Consider the following 25,299-nt stretch of genomic DNA (forward strand, 5'->3'; position numbering starts at 1 on the left):
ATAACCTTGTGCACTAATCGCGAGTGTGAGCACTCTCAGCCCATAACAAATATCCGGGGGATGGACCAAAGCACTAATGCGCGGCCGTAACCATCCGAAACAAAACTAGGAGGGCGCAACTCTGCCCAAGCGTGCGCCAATCTCTCGGCCATTTACACTGTCACTGAACGCAACCCAGTACTGAACTAAAACTACAGAGCAGACGGATAGTAAATAAGTCGAGATATTTGGCCACAACGGAAAACGACGTCTTTTATAACCTACCCTGACATATACACGAATACTTCCACGAACGGTATCGGCTGCACGACTGTCATTCACACAAAACAAAGTGAGACCTAGAGAAACACAGAAATCAGGCTAATGTGGACCGTATTCTACACACAGTAACGCATAAAAGCCAACAAAATGACGACATTCCTGTTCTAGAAATGATTTGACATGACTCACACAGTGGAGTCCAATGGACTTCTCCGTCCTTAATGACTCCAGCTTCAACGAGTTTGCCTGAGCAGTCCTCCGCACACGAAATTGCCTGTTGTAAATCGTGAAAAACTTATTACACTTTTGCTTTGCTTTATTTGACAGGTGAAAGTACCTTGGCCTCAATACGAAATGCCGGCTCTCGCCGTTCTATCAGTACGTGCCTTTCTGCTCCGCGCTGCCAACTGAATCCGGCTAAAGTGTGATTTCGGCAGCACTTTGATGCTTCACACGAGACCTGGTCGGTAAGTCCACAATTTTCCTGATGAAAATGAAATGTTGAGCGACGAGAAACTCCCGTCGGGCAGACCGATCGCCTGGTGCAAGTCTTCTGAGTTGACGCCACTTCGGCGACTTGCGTGTCGATGAGGATGAAATGATGAAGACAACATAACACCCAGTCCCCTAGCGGAGAAGATCTTCGACCCAGCCGGGAATCGAACCTGGCCCCCTGTGTGGTATTCTGCCCCTCTGATCACTCAGTTATTGAGGCTGACATGTTTCTGATCAGGTCCAGTTGATTCCTGTTGAACAGCACTGTAACTGGTACCACTTGCATAACTCCGTGTATTGCCTGGTTCTACACATCTTGGAACTCTCTCAAGAAATATTTCTCAGTTGGCGTGTTGACTTCTGTGGTATATCCTGCAAAGGTTACTCAACTCTTTCACTACCCGCTCCGTCAGGTTGGAGCTCAGATGGTGGGAGGACATGAAAGCCAGCGACATTTTATGTCTCCTGATCGTATATTTCCACAACGACACCCGGAATTTCGGACCATTATTGGAGATTATTTGATCAACAAGTCCCACAAGTGGCAGGAAATCGTTTCGTAATACCCTTGAGACGATCAGCGCTGTCGCTGAATTTTGACATCAGTTAAACGAATACTAAGATGAAGCAGTACCCTCTCTTGGTCCGGGATAACGGTTCCACAAAGTCTGTGGCGCAGCGAGTTGCTTCAATTTGCGGGGTACAGTGGGATAGAGGGGCGCCTAGATACTTGTAGTGTCCTTAGGTTTCTCTCAGTCTTGCACACTTCCAGAACACGGCGGATTCTTCGTTCTATGTTCTTGACATTCCAAGTCGTTCTTAATTTCAGAAAGCACTTTCTCGCCTCTAAGTGACCATAACTGAAATGGGTGTGCCAGATATTATTGTCAGTTAGGTGTTCTGGCAAACACAAACGCCAGAGGAAATCACCCACACTACTATACGGAATAAAATCCCTTTACGAATGAGGCAGAATCATCTGATTGCAGTCTCTTTTGGTCTTTCCATTTTTGCGTTATTTTGACTCTTCCCGGACTCTTATCGTACTTACGTCTTATGTCCCTCATGGTAACTGTTTCTTCTAATGCAAACTTTTTCATATCATAGAGACAGATATGGTCTCCTTCGAGTTCGTCATCGTTGCTCTCAATGAAGGCAATCGGCGACCGAGACAAGGCATCAGCACTGATGTTCGTACTGCCAGTTATATGGAAGATCTGCATATCGAACTCCTGAACCAAGGACACCCATCTATCTAGCCGCTTATTTGTCTATTTCGCCATGAGCAGGAATTACAGAGCTTTATGGACTGTATAGACCATTGTCTTCTGCCCATATAAAAAATATCTAAATTTCTGGTATCCCCACACCACGATGAGTGCTTCCAGCTCTATTATGGAGCAGTTTTTCTCACTTTTCGTGAGCACGCGACTCCCAAACGCGATTGTTTTCCATACAGGATTTCCAGCGTCCATATATTTTTGGAAAATCTTCGCACCAGTTCCGGTGTAGGCGCTGTCACCATACAGAAATCCTCAGTGAGGTTTGAGTGTAACAGAATAGGCGCCTCCAGTAAGGCAATTAGAGAGCCTGGAACTGCAGTTTGGTCTCCTCGTCCCATCCTCAGAGCGTATTCCCATTTCGTTGCTACCATGATTTCTCTGCTACTAACAGATCCACAACACGTCTAGCGACTGTCTGCTTGAGGGGATCACTGAGGATACTATGTAGTCCTCTGATAAAGGACGAGATATTCAGACCGAACGGCGGCCTCCTGAATGCCCAAATGCAAGGAAGGCTGTGTACTGCCTGTAATCCGGATGGAGATCGATCTGCCAAAAGTTTCTGCTGAAATCGATCGACGAGAAAACTGACACACCATGCAAGTTCTGGAGCAGTTCCTCCAGCCTCTCTGGTCCATAGGTCTCTCTACAGGATAGCCGGCAGGAGTGGCCGAGCGGTTCTAGGCGCTACAGTCTGGAACCGCGCGACCGCTACGGTCGCAGGTTCGAATCCTGCCTCGGGCATGGATGTGTGTGATGTCCTTAGGTTAGTTAGGTTTAAGTAGTTCTAAGTTCTAGGGGACTGATGACCTCAGAAGTTAAGTCCCATAGCGCTCAGAGCCATTTGAACTGTTTTTTGTACAGGATATTGATTTGCCAGGAGTCTAAAACAAGGGGAGTCGGCTCGTCTTTCTTTTCAGTTGCCTTGACTGGGTTGTCGTAAGTAGGTCCCGCCGGTTCTATCACCCCGTCTTTCAACATCTTTGAGATTTCAGTTGCAATCTTTTTCCGATATACATGCGGAAGGGCGCAAGGCGGAATGAAGAACTTTGTGTGTGGTTTGGCCTATAACTCATACACAAAGCTTTTGATCGTGCCTTGCTTTGGCATAAACACTTCAGTGTTTTCCGTGACCACAATTTCAAGTTCCTTTTGTTCCGTTACCCTTACGTTGTGGACCGAGACCACTTTCTCCTTCATTATCTCCTCAGTTTATCGTTCCTCAGGGATGTATTCAATTTGGATGACCACTTAATCAAATCTATTGTAGTCCACTTGTGTGACGCATAGTTTGAGACTATCAGTTGGTAGCTGAGATCGAACAATTTGTTCGTCAGATTTTAAAGTAGTCTCGGTTTCCTTATTAAGGGTACCCAGGCCACTTCCTAGGTCAAGAACTGCTTGCTGCTCCCTCAAAAAATTCATCCTTATTACAACTTCAATCGAGAGATTGGGAAAGACTAAGGAATTTTTCTCCAGGCGGTGCTCTTGACACTTGAATACGAGTCTGGTCTGCAAGTTCACGTTAGTCCCTCTCCATTGTATTGCACGTTTTATTTGAGTTGTTTCCAATGCGAGAGTCGGCAGGTTCCTGTCAGCAACACCTCGACATAGCGCCTGCCCTGAAATGAGGGTAATACAGGGTGAGCACAAAGTCTTGCCCTGATTATAAAAATTTATAACAGAATAACCGTCTGGCATAATAATTTTTATTTGATGCCGTTACATAGGTTAAAGTTCCTAGTTTTTTTTCTTTTTTAAGGCCGCTTTCGTTAGTAAACCTCAACGTGTGCTCCCTTGGAAGCCCAGAGAATGTGGAGGCAGTCTTCCAGTTCCCGCCAGGTGTTTCGTAACATGTGTTCTGTCACAGTACCCACAGCAGCTCTTATCCTAGCCTTCAGTTCGTCGACGCCAGCAACTGGTGTGACGAAGACTCTGTCCTTGATATAGCCCCAGAAAAAAAGGTCAAGGGGCGTAATGTCTGGATAGTGGGGTGGCCAGGGTGCTGGACCGTTCCTTCCAATCCACCGATCCGGGCATTACTCCCCTCTCCAGACATTACGCCCACTGACTTTTTTCCTGGGGCTATATCAAGGACAGAGTCTTCGTCACACAAGTTGCTGATGTCGACGAACTGAAGGCTAGGATAAAAGCTGCTGTGGGTACTGTGACAGAACATACGTTACGAAACACCTCGCGGTAACTGGAAGACCGCCTCCACATTCCCTGAGCTACCAAGGGAGCATACGTTGAGGCTTACTAACGTAAGTGGTCTTAAAATAAACTAGGAACACTGACCTATGAACGGCATCAAATAAAAATTATTATGTTAAACGGCTATTCTGTAATAATCAGCGCAAGACTTTGTGTTCAACCTGTATTTCTCCCGCTATCAACAAGCCCTAATAAGGCAAATTGGTTCTACGGAAACCAACGCTAAGAAACCTCAGTTCAATTTCGGGCGGCCAAAGAATCAACTAAAACCCAACAGGCCGCTAGTATATTACTGTCAGTACGGCACAAAGCGGCATTCTGATGAAGGTTGATACTCGTGGTTGGCTCCGCTGCATGGAGATGGGCTTCGCCTTGGACATCGATCAAAACGGGAGTGCGAGTAAACGAAGTGTTTGTCCAGGTCGCCAGACAGGTTAAACTGCGAATGAAAATACTCTACAGCAGGAGCGGCAAAGTACGCCACCGACTCCTGCGGTAGCCAGGAAACAACTCAAATTTCTTCCACCCTCTGCACATAGAACGACTGCTCTGCTGCGCCACAACTCGGCCAGTAGTCTCCGATAAACAAAGCTTTCACCAGTTACGGCCTTACAAAAAATTCTTCTGGACTCCCACTACTATACTTCGTCAACCTAGGCGCCAGTACCATTCCTTTCCGCCACTTCTCGATGATGACTGCAAACATGTGCTGACGTTACAGTCGAGCAGCCTATCACTGCCTCCGCCAGGACTTTGGGCGGGAAGCTTCCTAGCGATAGGCGCCACCTCAATATGATATATTAGGGTGCTACGTGTAGCGCCTGTCTGTCGGCGACCATTTCCAAGAAACATCCCAAACAATAGCATAGCCGTGGCACCAAGCTGCCGCGTTACTGCCCAAAACATGAGGCTTTCGTGAGCAAACTGTCCCCATCCATTGTAAAAGATAGCGAGCGTCTATCACTCTTGCCTCTTAGACCCGACAGCAAACGAGACAGCCCCCAGCCACTGGTCGGGACCCCGATCATAATACCCAGTGATCTGATGTTCCCCCCGCCTTCTGACAATTCGCTGCTATTGTGATCAGTTGGCCTTCTCTCAGTTTAAAAGTTCCTACTCATCTCCAATGTGAAATGAACAGAATTACGATATGCATTCATCCTACACCCAGTCATGTACATACGGGTACACAGCATCCGACTACCCACTTTGCATGACAGTCTAATACGGGCGTCAAATAACACAATTGGCACATATGAAATTTCAGATTTTTGAAATGCTAGAGAGGCTGGTTTGTTGGCCCTTAATAAGTCTATGAAGAGACAAGAGGACTTGTCATCTTGCAACAACTTGCTACAGATTTTTGAAGACTCAGGAATTACTGGGAAAATTAGAATTTGGCTTGACCAGAGTAAAGTTTTTAGGACGCATCATCTCGCCTAGAGACATGGAACCTGAAACCAAAAAACGTGAGATAGTCAGAACCATTCCAGTTCCTATCATCAGGTTTAGTAACATTTTATCGTGGCTTCTTGAGTATGAAAATTCTTGGCTCCTCAAAACTTTGTTCTCTCACTGTGATGAACTGACGCAAGTAGAGTTCCTGAGTTCAGAGGATGAATTTCTGAGTGCTCCAGTTCTTGCGCAACCAGACATGTCAAGCAATTTTTTTTTGGCTACAGATTCATCAAAGGCTGTGTTAGGTGCTCATTTATTCCAGGGATTTGAGAAATATGATGTCATTGTATAAAGAAGTACAGCTTTTGTTAGCTATGTTCTAACGAAACCAGAAAGAAATTATTAAGTGTCGGAACTAGAAATTCTAGCAATCATTAGGGTATTTTCTAATTTCGTTTTTTCTTGTTTGGCAAACACACTGAAGTCTATATAGACCATTGTGCACTACAATTTTTAATGTTTTCAAAACTGAATCATGACAGATTAAAACGCTGGGCATTACATGTTCAAGAATTTTGTTTTACTGTAGCTCATATTCCTGGTTCACAAAACATTGTCACTGACACTATGTCTCGTGCACCCACTGATTTAGAAAAAAGTAATATAGAAATGAATCTTGAGCAAAAATTCAGTACACTGTACATACAATAAATTGAAGTGACCTTTGAGAGCTAAATTGCTTCACCTTTAAAAGATATTCATGGGAACAGGATAATGGTCAAGTCTGGAGAGATCTAAAAAGTAAGTGCCACAACAAAATAATCACAGTAATAATACAGTAATACCTTGTATATAAGGATATTCTCTGTAAGCCATATAAGAACAACGACTCTCTTTGGGTCTTTTGTATTCCTGGTGATTTCATAAGCAAACTCATTTGGCACAGACATCTGAGTTATGTTCATTTTGGACCACATAAGCGTTTCAACAAACTCCACACAACCTGTTACTTCAGTGACATAGAAAAGAAAAACAGTAAAGTTTTATTTGTATGCAAATTCTGTCAAATGACAAGGCCATCTACTGTTGCATACCTTGCTCCACTTTTTCCCATCATTCCTACAAAGTTAAAAGAATTAGCAGCGATAGATCTTCTTGGCCCTCTCATAAAAACTCAGAATCAGTATTCAGATTTTTTGTTACCATGCAGCTGACTTCTAATTTTATCTCACTCACCCTGTTAAAGAGAGCCACTAGTAAAACTGTCTCGCACGCCTATGTAAGGTATTCATTAAGTGAAGTAGGATATGTTGACGTGGTAATTTCCATTAGTGGTCCCCAGTTTCAGTCAGGTATCTGGCCAAGAACTTTAAGAAATCGCAAAATGAAACCTATATTTATCTCTGGCTACTGGTCACAGCGAATCCTTCCGAACATGTTACAGATTATACTGTCACTGACAACATCAGAATCGGGACAGGCACATACACATGTTTCAGAGCTTTTTAAACGAATTGCCACATGATTCTAGTTCGTTGCCTTCCTTACTTGTACTTAATAAAGAACAGATACTAGACCGAATCAGAAAGTTTGTACCAGTTCTCAACCCATGCGAATCATATCACAAGAGATAATAGTTTCGCCAATAAGCAACATCAAGAAAACTGCAGAGTATGGAAAGAAGTCGCATACGGTAAACGTCAAAAAACTATACACCGATCAGAAAGTAGTTGTGAAATCATATTCTTTATCACAGAAATAAGTCATACGTTTTTCTTGGTGTACAACAGACAACACATAATTTGTCAAATAGCACACGACAAAGCAGTAGAAATGGAAATAATATGTACTAGAAGAAAGTAAAGGACTACACCACATAACACGAGTTACACCGTGTCTAGAACACTTATTTTTATATTTTGCTCTATGATCATCTTGAAAACTATCTTGAATCGTTACCACTACGGTGTACATTGCTTACATATTATGTTCTTTATGATGTTTTGCGATCTTCGATTTTTTTTTTTTTTGCTGTATATGATATATGAGAGAATTATCCAAGTATATACTTTTTCTTTCGTAACTAACTACACACTTTTTTGCCTTCAGGTAAGATTATGACAAATATGATGATATATATTAAAACGAATTTGGCTATTATGCATATATTCCAGATTTATGAGACATGTCGCAGATGTGAATGCAACATTGCATGAACACTAGACACAAGGCAAAGACGGAAAACATGACTGACAAGACTATTTATGGAAATACCGATGTATTTTTGTTGTAAAACAAGTATTTTAATGAAAATGTGCTACCAATAGACAGTATTTTTTTCCTTTTTTTACAGTTTTAGCACTTATTAATTAATTTTCTTGCCATGGATTAGGTTAATGATGTGAAATATATATAATTTTGGTACGTAATATGTCTATAGCTTAATACAGCTATTGCTTTACGTTAATTTTTGCGTTACATAGTCATCTGTGCACCAAAATATTTTTTCACACTGACTTCTTATTGGTATTTTGTGATAACACTAGTGTCTTGCATTTTTGTGATGACATGTTCTGCTTTAGTTGCTGCTTTGTGTTGTGATGGAACTTTTTGTGTTTCATTTGTCTTAGCTTAAGAAACTGTACTTCATTTTGTTTACTGGTCTACCATAATGATCTTTTGCTGCGTATGCACAGAATAAAGACACTTTACTGCATTTCTGTTCCGGTGAAATATTTGTCATGTCCATATGTGTATCATACTGAATTTGGCTGCATTGCTTTTCTGGTGAAATATCTTTGTGAACATAGTATATCGCGGTGCCAATAGTTTTATAAGAGTTCACTGAGGATAAGCATTTACTGTTAAAGATTATAAACGAGGTAAACGCCATTGCCAATGACAGGATTATGAAAAATGAGTATAGGACGACAGCACATTGAGAATTTAGGAGGTGCACCTAGAAATGAGAAATCAGTAAGTACAGAGAAACGTAAATAGTAAAATATGTAAGTAGATAAATAGAAGAGCATATATGCTTTGGTTGAACAAAGATGTTGACTGCAATGGGGAAATATAAATGAGTATAGGTATACTGAACAGTGGTTATATTATGTAGTTATGATAATTTGATAACTAAATTTTTTAAGAAAGATTGAATATGAAGTTTTTGACATATAAATTAAAATGAAACGTTTTGTTACGTGAATATGAAGTTTTGGCAGGTAAACGCTGACTGAAATACTCCGCGCGACCAGTTAAGAAACTTAGAAAAGTTTTCGATAGTCAGCTTCATGGGCTCTTAGTTTGAGTTGCATCGCGTTCGAAATTGTAAAATTTTCTGTAGAAGTGCTGCAAACTTAGAAACGTTTTCGGCAGCTAGCTTCATGAACTTAAACTCTGAGCTGCATTACGTTTGCGCTGGTGAGTTTTTCCACTATTTAACTTTGAGCTGCAATGTGCTTCCACTGGTGAATTTTTCCGCATCGCTTCGTGAACTTAGAAGAGTAATGTGTTGTGCCGGACTCTGCACTTTCGTGATATAATTAGTTACTACTTTTGTCGTTGTTTCTTTCACGGAATTAAAAAAAAAGCTTAATAAATATTTTATTTCGAAACGGTAACCAGCTGGTCTTCAGAACTTTATTGACATCACTGATCATAATTAGACGCAAACATACCCACCAAACATTAAATGGATCATGCGCTTAATAAACTCTTTGTCTTGGCAGAAGTCTAAGGAGAGAATGCTAGCAAGTATGTCGCAAATTGAGGCGTTTATTGTTAAAATACTGAGAGCGCACGTTCCAGGAGTACTCGGGCCACATATTGGTTCCTCCCACATATGTCTCACGAAATGCCCACGACGCGAAAATAGCAGACATTAGAGCTCATACGGAGACTTACCGACAGTTTTTCCCACGTACCATTCGCGAATGCAACAGGGAAGGGGGAAAATATGTTTGGTACCAGATGTGTCATACACTATACACTGCAAGGAGCACTGGGGAGTATAGGTGTGTAAGAGGCGTTCAAAAAGTTCCCGTTTGAAGGCAGTACTGTGCAGAAACGGTATACCAGTCTGACAAAACGGCCGTGAGCGTTTACTGAATTATCCCACCGACGCATCTGGTTGGAGGTAGCCGTTTGGTAAAAGAGAGTGTCCTGCTGCTTGAAGAAGTTTGTAACTGTTTGCGCCGCATCCTCGTCCGACAGGAATCGCCGACCCTCCAGGGCGTTTTTTAAGGCGCCGAAGGAGTGATACGCGCATGGGGAAACATCAGGGCGAGTGCTCGAGTCTCTCCCACATGAGCTGGTTTAACATCTGAGTTACGACATCTGAGATATGCGAACGTGCACTTTCACGAAGCAGCAGGAGCCCTTGTCGCAGTTTTCCCGGACGTTTCGTCTTAATTTCATACATATTCTTCATTCTCCGATGGATGTCTACCGGTGTTTGTCCTTCCACAGCCAAGAAAAGAATAACAGCACGTTGGTCCTGTTTGGACACATTTGATAATAACGGTGCCATAGTTCAGGTTTACTTATTTACCGCACGCTGTCAGAAAGACACGACTGCCGCACTAAATCCTAGCCTACATGTCTGTGCTTATTTGCCGCATCAGAGTCACGCTACATTGCATACGAGCGACGTCCTCAAATGGAAACTTTTCGATAGCCTGTGAAAGGTGGCTACACTGAGCCACAGCACCAGAGATCGCGCTAGAGAGTATTGTTCCGCCGCCTCCACTGGCAGTGATTACTGAGAACTCGTAGTGGGCAGTGCTTTGGGAGAACTCGTGGTAGTCAGTGCTTGTTAAGAACTCGTAGCAGAGAGTGTTTGTTGAGATGTGCTAGTAGGGAGTGCTTGCTGAGATGTGATACTGAAAAGTTCTTGTTGAGATGTGGTAGTAGCGAGTCGGTGTGGAGATATATTGTAATGATTAGAGTGATTTTGGTCAATATATGAAGGTAACGAAACTTGATTTATTTTTCATTATTTAATGTCGTAAATAATGCTTCATTACAGGTTCAGTCAACAAAGCATCTGGCTTGTGTTGTGGGATTAGAGTGTAATTCTGGTTCTCTTGAGTAATTATGGTATTTTTATTTTCTTTAATTAATTCAGTATAAATGATATTTAAAATTTCTTGTGTTATTGAAGAAGAACCGTGCCAGATGCGTACGTTGAGTCATACTTCCACACACAGAACAGTTACACTTGTGCTTTGGTTTCGTAGGTTTTATAGTTGCTGGGGACTTAATTAATTAATTGTGTTAATGAAAATTTCCATTTCATTCTGTGTTGTTGTTCTATGCAGTCAGATGGCGTAATAATACTAGTCAGGGCCAACCGTTTACGAGACTGCGTAAACGGACAGACAGCTACTAAAGCAAAAAATTAAAATTATTTGCATTTTATTATAATTAAGCCCCCATGCACGTGGCGACCGCTGCTTCGGATCGTCCCTTGGAATTATTCTGATTGTAAAAATAGTAGACAGTAGTATTGTTGTAGTAATTTGTAGTTTAGTAATTGTAGTCTATATTGCATGTGTAGATTTGGTAATTGTCATTCTTCTAATGGTATTTTTTTTTTTTTTTTTTTTGCAAAATTTCATTTCTGGTGTCTTGTCTACGGGTTTGACGATTAGTGCAATTATTTCGATTGTTCGAATAATCGTGTTTGAGGGAAACATTTCGTGTGAATGGTATTGTTGGAGATAAAGTGTCATTGTGTGTAATTTTCATATAGTGACGAGTTTTGTATGTTTTGGAAATGATTACGCGGTCAATGAAAAAGGCAAAAATGATGGATAGTCAGAATGACGAAATTGTTGACATGGCGAACTCGCCAACACAGGACAACAGTATGATGGATAATGAAGTTGAAAACAATTTAAGAAGTCGAGAAAATAGTCCGGAACCATTTCAAAATTTTTCTCAATCAGAAAATTTTCAGAATTCGAGATTAACGACAGAAGATTCTGGAATAGTATCGAACACAGATAGCTTTACAGCTATGACGAAGGAAACTGGTTTTGCGGGAAATGTTAGGGGCGAAAAGAATTCTGAAACAGTTAACATGGAGCAGTTGATGAGTGCAATATTAAATTTGGGATCTCGGTTAGACTCACAAATGGAAACACGGTTAGACTCACTGGGATCACAGTTACGATCTGAATTAAAAACAGATACGGGAACAATGGAAACACGGTTAGACTCACTGGGATCACAGTTAGGATCGGAATTGAAAACAATGGAAACACGGTTAGATTCGCGAATAGGAACATGTTTCAAAAACATGAAAGATGAATTAAAGAAAGAAATTAGAGAGGAAGTACAACCGATTTTGAATTCTCACAATAATAGATTAATTGCAGTAGAGATTAGACAAAGGGAACAAGATAGAGAACAGGAAGAAAGAGATCGCGTGATAGTACAAAAATTTTCAGAGTTAAATTTACAACGTGCACACGATAAGGAAGAAATATTTGAGAGAATCGAGGAATCCGTACCAAATGACAGATTAAATAACCTAACACAACAGTATGAACAGTTAACTACCAAATGTGTCAACACTGAAACCCGAGTCGCGACACTTACGGAAGACGTAGGTAAACAGAAAGAAAAAATAGGTGACTTATCGGAAAGAGTTGAGGAGATTTCAGATAAATTGACAAGTCTTAGTTTACATGGGGACAGAGATTCGGATGATACAGCTCCATTACCATTTGCAGAAACCGAAGAGTACCAGAACATAAATAAGCATGTTGAAAATCAGGGAAAATTTAATGAACGCGTTAAAAGGGAAGTTGAGGCATTACGAAAGCAAGTCAAACAAATTGAAGGCGAAATCGCAGGAAAAGACAGCAGAAGAAATTTAGAATCACAGATAGCAGAGGGCTTTGAAGAAAATAATTTGTTTCATTTACGGGATGCAACAAGAGAGCGCCAGGCGCGCAAACTTGACAATAATCGACATTGGGACTGGGACAGACGCGGTAGGTCTTTGTCGCCACGAGGCGGAAGCTTTGACTGCAAACACTTCTTGACTGTTCGGAAATTTAAGATCTTTTGCAATTCTAGGAATGACATACGTCCATGTTCATGGTTGGATCGATTTACGTGCGCACTTCCGCCAGATTTGCCACTGAGTCACAAACTGAAATTTATGTGCAGTTATTAAGGTCCTCAGGGGATTCACTATACTAAGTGAATATGTGCCGTAGCGTTCACAGGGCCCCGAGCTGTAGTGGTGCTATTTCCCTTTTAGTTTTCTGCACCGCTGCCTACTCTTATACTATTCTTTGCATCTACACTCCTGGAAATGGAAAAAAGAACACATTGACACCGGTGTGTCAGACCCACCATACTTGCTCCGGACACTGCGAGAGGGCTGTACAAGCAATGATCACACGCACGGCACAGCGGACACACCAGGAACCGCGGTGTTGGCCGTCGAATGGCGCTAGCTGCGCAGCATTTGTGCACCGCCGCCGTCAGTGTCAGCCAGTTTGCCGTGGCATACGGAGCTCCATCGCAGTCTTTAACACTGGTAGCATGCCGCGACAGCGTGGACGTGAACCGTATGTGCAGTTGACGGACTTTGAGCGAGGGCGTATAGTGGGCATGCGGGAGGCCGGGTGGACGTACCGCCGAATTGCTCAACACGTGGGGCGTGAGGTCTCCACAGTACATCGATGTTGTCGCCAGTGGTCGGCGGAAGGTGCACGTGCCCGTCGACCTGGGACCGGACCGCAGCGACGCACGGATGCAAGCCAAGACCGTAGGATCCTACGCAGTGCCGTAGAGGACCGCACCGCCACTTCCCAGCAAATTAGGGACACTGTTGCTCCTGGGGTATCGGCGAGGACCATTCGCAACCGTCTCCATGAAGCTGGGCTACGGTCCCGCACACCGTTAGGCCGTCTTCCGCTCACGCCCCAACATCGTGCAGCCCGCCTCCAGTGGTGTCGCGACAGGCGTGAATGGAGGGACGAATGGAGACGTGTCGTCTTCAGCGATGAGAGTCGCTTCTGCCTTTGTGCCAATGATGGTCGTATGCATGTTTGGCGCCGTGCAGGTGAGCGCCACAATCAGGACTGCATACGACCGAGGCACACAGGGCCAACACCCGGCATCATGGTGTGGGGAGCGATCTCCTACACTGGCCGTACACCACTGGTGATCGTCGAGAGGACACTGAATAGTGCACGGTACATCCAAACCGTCATCGAACCCATCGTTCTACCATTCCTAGACCGACAAGGGAACTTGCTGTTCCAACAGGACAATGCACGTCCGCATGTATCCCGTGCCACCCAACGTGCTCTAGAAGGTGTAAGTCAACTACCCTGGCCAGCAAGATCTCCGGATCTGTCCCCCATTGAGCATGTTTGGGACTGGATGAAGCGTCGTCTCACGCGGTCTGCACGTCCAGCACGAACGCTGGTCCAACTGAGGCGCCAGGTGGAAATGGCATGGCAAGCCGTTCCACAGGACTACATCCAGCATCTCTACGATCGTCTCCATGGGAGAATAGCAGCCTGCATTGCTGCGAAAGGTGGATATACACTGTACTAGTGCCGACATTGTGCATGCTCTGTTGTCTGTGTCTATGTGCCTGTGGTTCTGTCAGTGTGATCATGTGATGTATCTGACCCCAGGAATGTGTCAATAAAGTTTCCCCTTCCTGGGACAATGAATTCACGGTGTTCTTATTTCAATTTCCAGGAGTGTATAAAAACAACTCTTCTACTATCAATCTATCTAGGCAGTAGGTAAAGATTAACCGGATTTGACTGTTTTACCCAAAAGTGACTTTGGAAATTACCGTTTGGACTTACTATATTTTCTGCAGCATTCATTCGTAGTTTAAACGAAATTTTACCTGTTTATCTTCGTGACAATATTACTTCATATGTTGACGACATTCTTATTGCTAAACGTTCTTGGAGTGAACACAACAAAATTTTGGATTCATTATTACGTATCTTTGCAAGAGTTGGCATTACAGTGAACTTGGAAAAATCTGAATTTGGTCGCTCTCAGGTGAAATTTCTCGGTCACATTATTTCTACAGAAGGTATTCTTCCTGATCCAGAGAAACTAGACGCTATTCGTAATTATGCTGTTCCTACCACAAAACGTGCTGTTCGTAGTTTCCTTGGTGTCTGTAATTTTCTTAGACGCTTTGTTAGATTGGATGATTTGGCCACACCTCGTTTACACATTTCAGTTATGCGCACTTTGGTCCCAGAAAATGCTTTCATAAATTACGAGAAAATTGCTACTTCAGTAATATGGAAAAACGTATTCTATCTTTTCTTGCCAAATGCAAATTATGTCAAAGGCTAAGCCGCCAACTGTTTCTCACAGAGCACCGTTGTTTCCTATCATTCCAGCGAAATTAAAGGACATGGCTGCAGTCGATTTGTTCGGTCCAGTGGCTCGTTCTACTAATGGTTTTGCGTACATTTTCGTAGCAGTGGAATTGACATCAAAATATGTGTGTTTTACACCTTTACGCAAAGCAACAGCTCGTTCAGTATCTAATGCTTTCATCAAACATTTTCTTAAAGAAGTTGGTCATGTTGATAAGGTTATATCAGATAATGGATCACAGTTTCGCTCTAAAATTTGGCTTCGTACTCTACGGCGTCGGAAGATTAAACCAATTTTCATTTCACTTTTTCACCCTCAATCTAACGCTTCAGAGAGATGGATGAAGGAAATCAATAAATTGTGTCGTCTTTATTGTCATCAGAATCACAGAACTTGGGATCAGTATCTTCATATTTTCAAACATTCTGAATGAACTTCCTAATGACTCAACTTCTTTACCGCCTCTATTGATATTAAAAAACAAAGCACCGTCAAATCGCATTTCTGAAATCGTTCATTTTCCGCCTTCACGGAAACTGCGGCATTCTGAAGTTGTCAACCTGGCTCTACGAAATATTGCGTCTGCGGCTGCAAGAAGAGAGAAATCAGCTAAACGTCCTGGTCGTTTAAAAGTTTTGTCAGTTGGTCAAAAGGTCTTAATTAAGTCTCATCGTTTGTCTCATAAAGGAAAAGGCTTATGTCGCAAATTTTTTCTGCTTTATAACGGTCCATATAGGATTCGCAAAATTATCCATGATAACACTGTTGAAGTAGAAACTCTTAAATCTCGACGCTCTAAGGGAATACATCACATATCTAACGTTAAACTTTTTGTGGAATGACATACTTTTGAGAAACCAACAGTTATACGTAAACACGCGGAGAGTACAAGGATACCGCGCTGTGCTCCGGCGGCGGCAGATACTCAAAGCAACAGTGAAGTCTGCGCGCCGCACAAGGCAGTCGTTGACCGCAAACAATCACTTCCCACGTCACGCGCCTACAGCTGATCGAGCGCTCAGTGCGAATGCACTGACAGCCGTAAACAAATACACAGTCTAATTTGTCCGACTAAATTCTGTATAAAGCTATGGTGACTTTATAAATTATGTTATTAACGTTCAGTATTTTTCAGGATACGGTTGTATAAAATATTTAAGACCTTCAGGTAAATTCTGTGCGTGTCCGACGTTAAGACGACTTGCTATGGAGAAAATTTCAGGAAGAATGTAATTTCAAAGAAAAAAGTAATAAACTAAAAAGGGTAACTATTAATTGAGTTATTTTTCAGGTAACATAATTCCACTTAGGTAGGTATTTTAGATGTAATTTGCTGCTCGCGATTATGTGATTCATACTTTGTGCTAATTTCATGTTCTATGAATTTACTTGTGAAGCGACGTGCTTGTGCACATTTGCTGATTTTGACAATTATTGATTAATGAACAGTGTTATTACTTGTGTATATTATGCATCGCTTGGCTGCTATGCTTTTTCACTGATGTCATATTTTTTAATTATGTGCCTGCTGTGCTTATTTATTTAAATTGTAATTGTCAACTGATTAATTGTGCTGACTGTGGTTATGTATGTAAGATATACTTTGTGATTTATCTGCTTGCGCCTTCATGTTTACTTATTAAGATTACGTATGAACATTTATTTGCTTATGCTGATATGATAATAATGGCCTGTTTATTATGTAAGATACATATTTGCTGCTTTGCGTATGGATTGCGTATTAACACATTTCTGTTTGTTGTCATAACTACTCTTTAATTTGGTATATAGAAATGCTGATATACTGTGTATGAACATAGAGTTTAGGTCACACTATGGTATTAATTATAGATTGTTTGCTTGGCAGAGCCTCGTTGTAGGGATTGTGCTGCATCCACTTGTTGACATTCTGTTCTCTACTGGTATATTTACTCGCTATTGCATGTTTTGCTTACGCTCAGTGCCTTATATTTTTAAGATAAGAAAATGAACTGCTATAATTCTACGAACGACATTGGTACAAGAAACTGCATAGAAGTCACATGAGCTGGAGGTTTTATGGAAGCTGTATAAATTTATGCTAATAGGAAGGAAGCTAACGACATGACATACCAACACTAGGTTAGACCATTGACAGTTATTACACTGCATTCTTCGTGAGCAATTGAAATAGGAAGTGACACTTGACACAAGAAATACTCCACATGTTTGCTTCTGTTTGCCATAATTCTTGAAGTGGTGTACACACTGTGAAATATTATGATCATTAACACTTCGTAATCGTACTTAATTACTGACAGTTATTCGAACTAAGTCTGTTAGAGGTCATGTATGCTTTTCTTTTATTTAATGATGGACAAGGTAACCAAAATCCATCTTATAATTTATAATGAGTAGAAGATTTGGCTCAGATGGATTACACAGAGATTGTGTGTTGACAGTGTGTCTTCGGATTGTATGAGATGATGAATTGAGGTTTGCATTAGGATTTTGTCTGTACTTGTTCGAGGAGACTGACTAGAGGAAAGAGTTGTTATGGAAGTGACATGATATTGGTGCTGAGGTTTATATGTATCAACGTATTGAAGAGGTATTATAGAGGTATTGAGATTATGTGAAGTTGATGATTATTGGAGTTTTCGTGGACAAGAGGTAAGGTAAATGATATTGATGATAAGGTTTATATGTATCGACGTATTGAAGAGGTATTATTGAAGTATTGAGATTATGTGATGCTGATGATTATTGGAGTTTTGGTGGATAAGAGGTGAAGTAAGTGAGGAGCATATTTTTTTGTTGGTCTATATGGAACAAGGAGGATGAAGATGGCAGACTAGAACACTCAAGTAGAAAGAGGATTGTCTACACACACACTTTGTTAAATCACTAGGCAGTATATACTTTTTTTGGAGAGAGGAAGTAATTGCATATCTTGGCTCACTGACAGTTGTTCAGCAACCGTACATTTTGATCTGGCTTGGCAAACATTGGTCTTGACATGATGACTATGACGTTGACTAACTATTATTGACTGTTATACATTGCTGCCACTACTACTTGATACACATGATGAACATAAAATTTTGACAGAATTGCATTTACACAGCTAATACTATTCAATTACACAGTAGCACTAATGTGGATGAAAGATGAGTGAGTGTGTTTTGTGTGTTTTCCTTTTGTAATCCCAGAGAAGTGATCCCAACCTATCTCCTAAATATTATTTTACTTGTTTGTTGTGGCTTGCACTGACACCCATAAATATTATAGGTTTACTGGTATTTGTGTATTGTAATAGTTAATAGGACAATTATCTGATATCATTTGTGTGTTTGTTATGATTTGTATGTTTAGTGTAAAAGCATTGTATGTGTATTCAAACTATTGTTCATGCCTGAACTGTCTGATTAGTGATGGTGCTGCACTTTTCAACATGATGTGTGACATTTAGTCATGTTTAATTTCTGCTGATGAACTGTGTGATTAGTGATAGGGAATATTATGGACTGTTATTTGCACTTTTTCTACATGATTGGTGCCACTAGAACATGTTTAATTTCTGCTGATGAACAGTGTGATTAGTGAAAGTGAATATTATGGACTGCGGTCTGCACCTGTTCAACATTGCTGGTGCCACCGATGGACTGCTTCTACTGAAAAGATGTTACTTGTTGATGTCTGCACCTGCTTGACATTGCTGGGTGCCACTGATGGACTGCTTCTACCGAAATGATGTCACTTGTTGGTGTCGGCACCTGCTCAACATTGCTGGGTGCCACTGATGGACTGCTTCTACTGAAAAGATGTCACCTGTTGCTGTGTGCACCTGCTCAACATGCTGGTGCCACTAATGGAACTGCTTATACTGAAATGGTGTTACTTGTTGGTGTCTGCACCTATTCAACATTACTGGGTGCCACTGATGGACTGCTTCTACCGAAATGATGTCACTTGTTGATGTCTGCACCTGCTCAACATTGCTGGGTGCCACTGATGGACTGCTTCTACCGAAATGATGTCACCTGTTGGTGTCGGCACCTGCTCAACATTACTGGGTGCCACTGATGGACTGTTTCTACTGAAAAAATGTCACTTGTTGGTTTTTGCACCTGTTGACCATTGCTGGGTGCTACTGCTGGAACTGTCAACTGCTTATTCTTGAGCTATGGAAAGCGTTTATGTGAATATTTGTATAAACTGATTTTTTGTGTATTACTGTTTGTGAAAAGTTATGAGACTCTTACCTGCACATATTCGTCATTGCTGACGCTATTGATTGAACTGTTTAACCACATAATACTTGTGTAAACTATTATGTAAAGTCACATGTATGAAAGAATTTGTATTGCTTACTGTATTTTATATATTAGGTTATTGAAAGGTCAGTGCAAAGCCAAAATTTTATCTAGTTATATGATATTTACGTATTAATATTATCTTTTATTTTTGTCTGTTTTTTTTTTGACGAATTTGGTGGTATTTTCACCACCAATGCTGGCAAAAATACCATCAAATTCTAGCCCGTGGAGGAAGGGCATATGAAAGGTGGCTACACTGAGCCACAGCGCCAGAGATCGCGCTAGAGAGTATTGTTCCGCCGCCTCCACTGGCAGTGATTATTGAGAACTTGTAGTGGGCAGTGCTTTGGGAGAACTCGTGGTAGTCAGTGCTTGTTAAGAACTCGTAGCAGAGAGTGTTTGTTGAGATGTGCTAGTAGGGAGTGCTTGCTGAGATGTGATACTGAAAAGTTCTTGTTGAGATGTGGTAGTAGCGAGTCGATGTGGAGATATATTGTAATGATTAGAGTGATTTTGGTTAATATATGAAGGTAACGAAACTTGATTTATTTTTCATTATTTAATGTTGTAAATAATGCTTCATTACAGGTTCAGTCAACAAAGCATCTGGCTTGTGTTCTGGGATTAGAGTGTAATTCTGGTTCTCTTGAGTAATTATGGTATTTTTATTTTCTTTAATTAATTCAGTATAAATGATATTTAAAATTTCTTGTGTTATTGAAGAAGAACCGTGCCAGATGCGTACGTTGAGTCATACTTCCACACACAGAACAGTTACACTTGTGCTTTGGTTTCGTAGGTTTTATAGTTGCTGGGGACTTAATTAATTAATTGTGTTAATGAAAATTTCCATTTCATTCTGTGTTATTGTTCTATGCAGTCAGATAGCGTAATAATACTAGTCAGGGCCAACCGTTTACGAGACATAGCGTAATCGGACATACAGCTACCAAAAATTAAAATTATTTTCATTTTATTTTAATTAAGCCCCCATGCACCTGTTATAAAACTGGTGTAGATAGAGAATGGTTTCTCTAAAAGATTGTCCTGTTCAAGGCGTCGGGCGTCAGTTTCAGCCCATGTTCCGTCACTTCCATCCGATGGACTCTTAAAGCACTCCATCTTCAGGCCACGATTGGCCTACCGGGACCATCCGACCGCCGTGTCATCCTCAGGGGAGGATGCAGATAGCAGGGGCGTGGGGTCAGCACACTGCTCTCTTGGTCGTTATGATGGTATTCTTGACCGAAGCCGCTACTATTCGGTCGAGTAGCTCCTTAATTGGCATCACGAGGCTGAGTGCACCCCGAAAAATGGCAACAGCGCATGGCGGCTGCATGGTCACCCATCCAAGTGCCGGCCACACCCAACAGCGCTTAACTTCGGTGATCTCACGGGAACCGGCGTATCCACTGCGGCAACGTCGTTGCCCGAAGGATTGTCAGGAGACGTAAAATCCACTTTCATCACGCAAGCGACTGTGAAAATAAAGGTCGATGAAGACAGTTCTCTACCTTATCCAAATAAGCCTAAGACTACTAGGAGATAGCAGATGCCTCACCGACTGCCCGTTGCCAACTATTTCACCTCTTCATCCATCCACCTCAACGGCATGAACCATAATTCCAGGTTAAGCGATTAATCTTGTAGCTGTTTATTCAAGCAGTTTAGCCCTGTTTTGCCGAGATGATATGCAACACTCTACAGCCATATCTCATAATGGTGACTGGAGCATGTCTGGAATTTTCTGTTATAGATGACTGCCGTCGCTCACCAACTTCCGAGTCTGAACGTCAGGGTTCGCCAAAAACGTAACTAAGGTGCTCACCATCTAATGAGAAGCAAAGGATACACGTATTTGATGAAATTCTGTGGACACACAGATCGTAATCTTCTTACCTCATGACTAAAAAGACAAAATAACCCAGGTGGCTTCTCCCACCTGCTGAGATAGAAGTTCTGGTTTTAGGTGGTCGGAGACGCTTGTCTGGCCCGTCGAGAAAGCCAGTTCCAAATAAAGGACGACTTGAACGTTACGGCAAATGTGAGGGAAAATGACCAGCATCGATACAGAACGACATAGATAAAATAAAGGAAAATAAGAACATGGTTGTTTGTCGAAAATTACGTCACAGGTAGCCTCGCAGTTCAAGGCAAATGACGGCTAATGGCACCAGCGTCGGTCCGTCCTACAGCAACACCTGCGGCCCGTCACGTGGGCGTCGTTCTCCATCAATTACCTAATCAATTCTCTAAACGCGCTACACATGTAAAAGCACAGCCCAGCAGTTCTGCAGTTTAGCCTTTTTTCCTCTGCATCTGCATAATTGCTGACATAATAGATCACGTTTCTGGGAGATAACATCGCTTGCCTAATTAAGTGGCATGTTTGCTAAACTAGTTTGCGCCGTACGGGAACCCGTCTGTCCAGTCTCCGCAGTGCCCTATTAGCTGTCGTGCTCTAGGAATGCACTAGATCACAGTGCAGCGAGACTAGCTGCTAGCAGCAGGTGCTAGCTTTGACACTCTGTTATATACGTTCCACTCTGCGTGGAGACCTTGCTAGGCTAACATCTAGGCCTATTAGTGTTAATCGCACAGCAGTTAAACGTAGAGTACTGCAGGCGGTACCTGAAACCCTCTACTGCAAGTACTCGTTTCAAGTATCGAGTGGTAACTGCAGTCCTACAGTAGTTTAACAAAATAATTTAACAAAATCTTCATAGCAGCTAATCAACTGCCATCTCTTTTCTCTACTCGAATAAATACAGCCTGCATGATTTAGTGATTTTCTACTCGCAAAGAATATAGTTTCTCTCATATTTCCATTGTCGAAGGACCAAGTAGCTAGAAAAAAAATTAAGTGTAGTTGCTTGAATAGGATTACAAATAAAGTGTTCATTAATGTTAACTCTAATAATGTGTATATACCCTGTAAACTGACTTGTTCCACATCACTTCAATAAAATAACATTTCAACTGATACATGGAACCTGTAACTAACAGTGGTAAGCGTATGGTGAGGGTACGAATGAATTTGCCTCTAACTGCAATTAAATTATCATTAAATTATTTTTATTCTAAAATGATCGATTTCGAGGCTTCTAGCTTCGTCTTAAGGTGCACCAATACATATAAATCAAAGCGATGCGTGGTATGTTTTCATTAGTGTCATGTCCATCTGTCTTGTCTTGCAGCAACGTGCAAGTGACACCCTCAGTTTGAGATTGTTTAATTGTTGTTAGAGGCAAATTCTTTTTTATTCTGAATAATTTCTTTCGTCTGTTTGACACTTGCAGAGCGTACCAGAATAACGTCTTCACTCATCAACTGGCTGTCGTGACCGTTATCAATCACAGTGAAATATTCTAGACTGGCAGGCTGCGTATCTTTCCATTTCCCTCTCGTTCTGATCTTCGATAATTCATCCATTTTACTCGGTGCTGAGTTCAGTAGCTGAGAATTATATTATTTTAATAAATACAGCAACCAGCCACTTTGTTATGCGTTTTTATTTAAGCTAATATGCGTTCCGGGATTTCATTCATCCTCAGTTGCCGAAGGGTGTTCAAAAAGTCTCTCCGCAGTGCCGTATGATTGTTAGCCGCGCTTGCCGTATGATTAGACGAATTGAATTGTGTATTCAGCAAAGGGGGGGGGGGGCACTTCCAACATTTAACGTGAAAATTTTTAAGTAAAAATGAATATCCAATAAATTAATAACTTGTATTTCACTGAGTTTCATTTCAGTATATTCACTGCGACACACGGCACTCGCGGCTAACAAGCATAAAACACTGCGGAGAGACTTTTTGAACACCTCATACATACTTGAGTCATCACTTAGTACATAGTTACAAAATCGACTGGATACAGCAGCCGCCCTGTGAAAAATAAGTTTTGTTTAGCCACTACACTTCGCAAGTTGTATATTTTCATTGCATTGCTATTTAGGAGCACTTACTTTCCACTCTGCTTGTTGTTATTCCAGTTTTCGCCCAAATAATAAGATTAAGGACAAAGCCAACCATTATATAAAAATAACAGCAAGCAGTACAATCGATCAGGAATAAACAGAACTGCAGTTAATATTCAAAAACATATTGTTCAAACAGAAAGAAATTTCAAGATACGAATCCGGGAAGACATGAATGCCCTTCGTTTAAAAACATTTGCCCTACATATAGCAGAAGACAAACATCAAGTGACAGGCACAGCTCACAATTTACAAATATACCACGTGGCTAATAAAAGACAAAGAATGATTAAAGAAATCGAAATTTACTCCTACAAATGTGCTTCACCAACTGGCGTTCAAGCTGACCAAAGACAGCCACCAAACAACGTTGTTCTAACGAATTTCCATAATCTGCTCATGCAACCACACACCAAGCACATTCACGAAAAGGCATAATCGAATGACAGCTCATCCATTGCATAAATCAGTTCTACACTACAAAAATCTGTTGTTCTGTTTTTGTTATTTATAAATGTCATTCCAACTGTGAGAGAAAAAAAGTAATATTAATTCTTCTACATAAAAGGTACAATATTATTTTTTATTCTTTACCATATAACCTAAACAGTCACTAATGCGCTTATTTAGTAACCATAGGGAGTACTCAGCACATTCGTGTAAATCATTTCAGTTCTTTTCAGTTTTCAGAAAATGCAACCAAAGTATATCTTTGACCATGGCAGAACCTGTAAGCAAAACGTAATCTTTGACAACAGATGAATTTTCGGATATAAACTATGATGTCAGTCGGCAACATGGCGAATACTGGACTGTTTTTATGCAAGACAGAAATAGAAAAGTTTTTATGCTGCGTCCATTAGGGAGAAAATCGGAGTAACAACAAGCAGAGAAGAAAGTAAGTGCACTCAAGCAGCAGTACGTTGTAAATATACAACTCGCGAAGTGTAGCAACTAAGCGAAATTGTTATTTTGCACAGAGCAGCTTGAAGATGGGTGAAAGCGCAAAACGCGTATTAGTTTAAATGAAAATACAACAAAGTGGTTGGTTGGTATATTTATCAAAATAATACTATTGCTCTTCTCCGTCGTTTCTGCCACACAACTTTTCAGCACTACTGCTGGTATCATCTATAAAAGTTATTCAAATAATGGAACAGGTTTCAAAGATGGTGTTGCGCTGCTTTATGAAAGGAGGCAGTCGAGCAAATTCACATGTCATAATCCATCATGCAAGAAATCACACTCTCTCATTTAAAATCCCTTAGTGATGCGTCTCAGTGGCAAGACACCGGCGTTGTATTCTGGAGGACGAATCCCTGTTCGGCTATCAAGATTTAAGTTTTCTGTGATATCTCTAAATCGCTTAACGCAAATGCTGGGATGGTTCCTTTGGAAAGGATACGGCAGATTTCCTTCTCCATCCCACCGCAGTACGAGCTTCTGCACTTTCTTTAATGACCTCTATGGAAGTAAACAAAGCGATCCGCTTCTCGCCAAATTATTTCAGTTGTGAGTCATTGAATTTTCCGAATCCTGCAATTGAGTAAATGTTATTTATAGGGCACAGTCATTGCAAGTCCCGCAGGCTGCACGGCTCCACGTGGTAACCGCCAGAGAAGTAGTGCTGGTGATGTCACGGTATCTACGTCGTTCCGCCTCTCACCGCTTCCTCATTCCCCAACCAACGACTCACTGCAGGTCAACGCCGTTGTCGTTCGCTTCAGGAGTGTTTGGGCTACTTTAAACCACGTCGAACATTCAACGAGTCAAAACGTCAATAAACTTGTGCTAAATGCGAGCGAGAAGGATTTGTTTGTCACTGAGACCCTTCACGCTGTTGGCCACTCACATCACACCATCGGCTCTAGCACTGCTTCACAGTTGTTTTCGGAAGTCAGTAGGATCCTGGAATCATCTAATCCCACTAAAAGGAGTTTTCGTAACGTACAGCATCAACAAACGTGTCTCCAAACGATTGGATGCA

The sequence above is a fragment of the Schistocerca nitens genome, chromosome 2 (genome assembly GCF_023898315.1).
Source record: "Schistocerca nitens isolate TAMUIC-IGC-003100 chromosome 2, iqSchNite1.1, whole genome shotgun sequence".
NCBI lineage: Eukaryota > Metazoa > Arthropoda > Insecta > Orthoptera > Acrididae > Schistocerca > Schistocerca nitens.